Source organism: Nicotiana sylvestris, chromosome 2 (assembly GCF_000393655.2).
Source record: "Nicotiana sylvestris chromosome 2, ASM39365v2, whole genome shotgun sequence".
In the NCBI taxonomy this organism is placed as follows: domain Eukaryota; kingdom Viridiplantae; phylum Streptophyta; class Magnoliopsida; order Solanales; family Solanaceae; genus Nicotiana; species Nicotiana sylvestris.
Window position 1 is genome coordinate 146,222,041 of NC_091058.1, and position 6,074 is coordinate 146,228,114.

Here is a 6,074-nt window from a genome sequence, read left to right on the forward strand (position 1 = left end):
CTTCGAATTAATTTTGGAAAAGATTATTTGGGACTGAGAAAGATTAATTAACAAGAACTTGAGGCTTTAACCTTCATTTTATAGATTCTACCTAGGGATATGATTGAACTACTTGTAGCCATAATCGGGTGTGTTTAATCTCTTTATTGTTTTAGGGATAATTCAATTAGGAAGTCTTGTTAGTCTTAGGAAGAAGCTAATATAGAATTATTACCCACGGCTAATTAACATAAACTCGCTCATAATTGTAAAATTGTGAAATACATTAGATCGTTACTTGAGTGTAATTCCCGATGCATCCATACTTGTAGCCATTGATTACTTTACTTGCTTTCTAGGTTAATTTACATTTGCACATTTAGGTATAAATATTTTCTCAAAAAAATTCTTAGTGTTTGGCACTGCATAACAAGTGATAATTCTCTTACATTCCTAATCGTCTACATATTGTTCTCTGTGGGATTCGACCCCGACTCGTAATTGGGTAAATTATATTGCATGCAACTGTATCCATTTACTTTTTAGTAGTGGATTTAGACGTCATCACCCACTGAAGGATCCCACCTAATCTTTCTTGGTAGGCCGCGGGGTCCATCCCACTTATACATTTTAATGCTTAGCAAGCATACTCATCCCAAAATGTGACACCACCAGATTATATACATGTATTAGTCACATTTTACTTTAGTTTTCATGGTCCCACATGGACAAAACAATTCTTGTACTTTTCCACTTATAACTAAATTCATATTCTCCAATTTTATACCAACATTTAACCAATAATTTCTAGGTCTTATTTCACTTAAATACTAATATACTTCATATACCTTACTATCAGGGTCGTGTGGTATAGCGCCAATCCATAAATAAGGGGTATATTATAGCTTGGACCATTTTTTCATCCCAAAATATCAAACTTCGATGAAACTCATTTTCTTCGATTCGTTTACCCTCTAACCTTCACGTCTTTACTTATCACGTGTTATAAATAGAATACTTATAACCTCAAAAATAATCGTGTCCTTGAGCTGATGTCAATTATCTTACGACAAATCCAATGTATAAAAGTACAGGATGTAACACTCCTGATCAAACTTATGAACCTTCCAAACTTCAAATTGCCGATTTTCGCCAAATAGTGCCGAAATCTTCTAAAAACATTCAAATGCAAATTCGGGCATACACCCAAGTCCAAAATCACATCCGGACCTATCCAAACCATCAAAACTGAGATCCGGGGTTAAATACACCAAAAGACAAACTTGGTCAACTCTTTCAACTTCAAGCTTCTCAAGTGAGAATCATCCTTCTAATTCAATTCTGAACTACTCGAAAACCAAAGGCGACGATACAAGCAAGTCATAATACACCAGACGAAGCTACTCATAACCTCAAACTACCGAGATGAATGCGATTTCTGAAAATGACCAGTCGGATCATTACATCATATACGTGAAATATCAAATAGGAGAACCTAATATACATAAAAACGACCGGCTGGATTGCTACAAATTATTATACCCTAATAGCAACATATGGCATTGAGATTTAATTTGGATGCTAAAAATAGAAGAATACCCAAGATTATTTTTGTATCTTGCATGCTAAAAATAGATGCAAGATATGATACTTATATTTTATTTAGATGCTAAAAATAGAAGAAAACCGCGTTATTGTTTTTTCCAATCTGTTTAAGGTTTAAAAGACAATAAATTATTTAATTTTAAAATCTCAAATGAAACTCATATTTCATCAATTAAAATTGTATTTAAAAAAACTAATACAATATTAATAAGGTGAAATGTGTGGAAAATGGTAGAATACACAAAGTTTTAACTTCATCTTTTAGTTTCTCCCCTTCTTAATTAACAAGAATTTTTGTTGTTCCAAAATCCTCATTGAAACTCATAAAATTTATTAAAGTTATGTCTCTAATAAAATATAATTAATAGATGACTTTTTTTTTGTTATCATAGAATAATGAATAAAAAGTATTTGAGTGAAACTGTTATACAACAACGATGACCTAGCAAAATCTTTCAAAGTGTGGTCTGGGAAAACTATTATAGAAAGAAAATTTTAAAAAGAATCTATCTTTAAAATAATCAATGTTGCAATTAGAAGTAAAAGATTGTTATAAAGAGATAAAATATAATATTAAAGCTGGTTCCAAAGAAATTTCCCAGTTATAATGAAATGCTAGTATTATCGAGGGTTATTGTTGCAGATAAGTTTGACAGGATTCAGAATCTTCCTTTGCACCATGGTAGAGCCAAAAGTACACGGACAAATACATCAATAAAATGAAATACCAAAATCTTCAGATAAGAAATTTACATAAAAGAACAAAATAATGTTCAGAAAGAAGAAAGAGTAAACAAGAGACATACAAATAAACCAAGATGGAGTATAATTTCTAGTTTCTGCCAATTCATATTTAGGATAAACCCAATTAACTTTGAATGTTGGGCTATCGCCCATCCTCTAGAGTAACTGTCAACTCATTATTGGAGTTGATGTAGGATTTACTAGACGACGAAGTTGATGTGCTACAAGCACGTGTTCTTGCTGTAAAAGCTGGTTTATTAGGTTTTGGAAGAGATGTATTTTTACTACTGAGCATTATAGTTACATCTGGCATGCTTGGACGCATGCTAGCATCTTCTTGTACACACAAGAGTGCAATACTAATGCATTTCAATGCATCTTCTTCATTGCATGATTCATGTACGGATGCATCAACTAAACTCGTAGCATTTCCTTCGTTCCATAATCTCCATGCCTGAAATGTAATTTTAGATCGGGAAAAGAGGGAAAAGAAAAAAAAAGAGTTAGAAAAAGAGGTAATACAATTACTAATTAACTAAACATTAAAAGGAAGAAAAAAAAAAAAGAGGACCTAGAGTTTAAGAAATCTTCACTCACATAACCTAGGAGGTTTAAGGCTTCCTCCCTCTTGATAAAATCCTGTATTTCGCTTGCCACATATTATCTCAAGCATAACTACTCCAAAACTAAAAACATCTGACTTGATTGAGAATAATCCATCTAATGCGTACTCCGGAGAAATATAACCATTGTACAACGCCAAGTTATAAATAATATTACCGAAAATTTTAAGAAGTGATAGATTAAATATTCAAGTTCTAAAATTAGAGTGATTGCAGATAGCCTTACTACGTTCCCACAACTTTGTTTGTATTTGCTTCTGTAACATTCCCTTGGACGATCCTTGCTAAACCAAAATCTGAAATCTTAGGGTTCAACTCTTTATCCAATAATATATTACTTGTCTTAAAATCTCTATGAATGATCCTCAATCTTGAATCATGGTGCAAATAAAGAAGCCCTCGAGCAATACCAAAGATGATATCAAGTCGCTTCTTCCAATCTAATAGCACATGATGTCTTTCATCTTGTGCAGTTAACATTAAAAAATGGTAATAATTAATAATAAGAATCGCAGTTTATATTGTTAAATAAGAAATCATGCGAAGACTAACCAAAAATGAAGGTGTCTAAACTTTTGTTTGGCATATATTCATAGAGTAAGATCTTTTCATTTCCTTGGATGCAGTAACCCACAAGTTTAACAAGATTTCGATGTTGAAGTCTTGCAATCAATACTACTTCATTCTTGAATTCATTTATGCCTTGGCTCGACTCAGTTGACAACCTTTTGATTGCGATTTCTCTTCCTCCTTGAAGTTTTCCCTGAAAATATTTTCAGTCAATTGTATTAGCTTAACAAATTCACAGCTTATAAATAAAAGGTTTAACTAAAAAAATTGATACTAGTACTTAGCAATAACCTTATAAACAGGACCAAAACCACCGCGTCCTAATTTATTTTCATCTGAGAAGTTATCCGTCGCTGCTAAAATGCTTTCCAAACTAAAGAAAGGAACATCAATGCCTTTCTCATCCTCTTCATTTATTATGTTGTTTTCTCCCTCTTCAGTACTCAACCAGCTTGGTCGTGGATTTTCTTGATAGAAAGAAAAGGGTAGAATATATGTAATTCTGAATTAAGCCGTGTATAATTCAACAACAACAGAGAATTTGCACTTATGTACCTTTTGTTCTCGCTCTCCTCGTTCTATAAAATAGGTAGATAAAGCTGCACAGTAAAAGACTAGTGGCAATTGTAGTAGGAAGAACAACTTTTAGCCTTCTTGACTTGTGTGTTTCGTCTGCAACTACTCGGGAAAAAGCATAAATAATTAAAAACTGATATTTGTAACCTGATAGGCTAAATAGTTTTTGAATACCTTTGGGAATTAAAAATTCAGAAGCAGCTAATTTGACATAAATAGTCATTCCACTAGCATCATCTTGGGAGAGTTGTTGCAAGTTGAAGAGGTCTCCTTCCCAATTTAGACATTTGTTACCATAAAAAATATAAGCAGTACAATAGCAGTTCTTTAAACAAGTTGATTTACATATTGATGCACTACCAAAAGAATGAGTGTGATTATCCACTGGTAATCTCATATGGGGGTGCATCCAAAACTTGTCCTCCTCCAAATTAGTAAAAGCACTAGAATTAGCACATGACTTTAGACTTGTTTTCCTCACACAACCACCAGATAAGTTGTTTAAGTTCCAATCTTTGATTGACTTAGGAGTGAAACCAGGCAAACAATCACACAACGCCGCAGTAATATTTGAGCTGTCATTGCAGGCACCATATACACCACAGTAACCGTATACATCACATGGTTTTTCTGGTAAAGTTAAAAACATATTCCACTGCTTGGTACTATTCAACCATGTAAGAGTCTTAATTTCCCCCGTCACATTTATTATGAATCTTGTTAAGACTGAAGGATTAAAGATAAAATATGTAAAATAGACCTCATCCGTGTTGTTTATATATGAGAAGTTGTACGTAGGGTTTGATTTTAGTGGCGCCTTGGACCAAGTGTGTCCATTCCAAGGTCCAGTTGACCAGTACTGTACAGTTTTGTTCCACTTAAGGGTGAGCTCACCGATCGTCTCCATCTCAAAGGAAAATAGCCTTGGACTAGGATCTTCATAGTTCTTCCAAGAAGTGAGACCTTGCTTTGTTTTAGTTCTTTTATTGTATCAAAGTTTAGAACCAAACAAAAACGTGTCGCTCGGATGATCAAAACTTTGCCACAATGAATTGGACCCATTCTTCAAAACTAAATTCCCATCATCACGAAGAATCGCCACTACAGTTTTCGTCGACGTGCTTGAGTCATTAATATTTGTCGACCAAATTGAGAGTCCAGACCCATTGAGAAGCACCAAGTTGCCCTGTATAATTTTGAGCTGTGCGGTGTCCATTTCGGTAAAAGAAATAGGAGTTTCTCTATTTGCTACCCAAACTGTGGTTTGTGGAGTTATTTGTTTATACCATATACCAATATAATAGTTGGAACGATTACCTAGTGTAAAGAAGCCCATCTCAAAGGTTCCACCTGAAGAGACCATGGTTACGCCAATAGTTATGGATTTCTCTGCGTCAAGCGTATCTCCTAGGGAAAAATTCTGGTTCGTACTATTTCTGTTAGCTGCGACAGAAAAGCAGAAGAATGGCAAAAGTTGCAGGAAAAGGAGCAACATTGTATTTTTGATTTCCATGGTTGTCCGTTGCACCAGGGTCGGAAGAAATGCTTAAAAATAAAACATTTTACCGTCGTTACCGAAATAGTTTGTTATTATGTCAAGTCAACAAAACCAAACTTTTCCCACTTAAGTGAGACACCTGGCCTATCAAGAACTTTTTCTTCTCCCTTATATGTATTTGGTTCTCTGTTCTATACGTACACATATTCTTATATTTTTAAACTTTTAATTTTAGCCTTCTCGGTTTAATGACACGTTAAAGATAATACGATTTTAAATACTTTTAGGTATAGAAGGCTTTAGTGTTCCCGTGTTCCCAATAGATAAGTCTTCTCAAATATAATAGTAGGTGTATACGGTTAAAATCGGGCTTGCCCGATTTTGCTATTTAATCGAGACTAGGGGATCACATTGAGGGTTAGCCTCGTAATGGATCGGGCTATAGCACGAAGATGAGGTGTCGAATTCAAGAATCGAGG

General features: G+C 34.1%; 1 pseudogene; it reads right to left on the reverse strand.

The window, feature by feature from the left end:
• Window positions 1-2,319: 2,319 nt before the first annotated feature.
• LOC104225750 (G-type lectin S-receptor-like serine/threonine-protein kinase RKS1) lies at window positions 2,320-5,657 on the reverse strand (annotated as a pseudogene).
• Window positions 5,658-6,074: the final 417 nt, after the last annotated feature.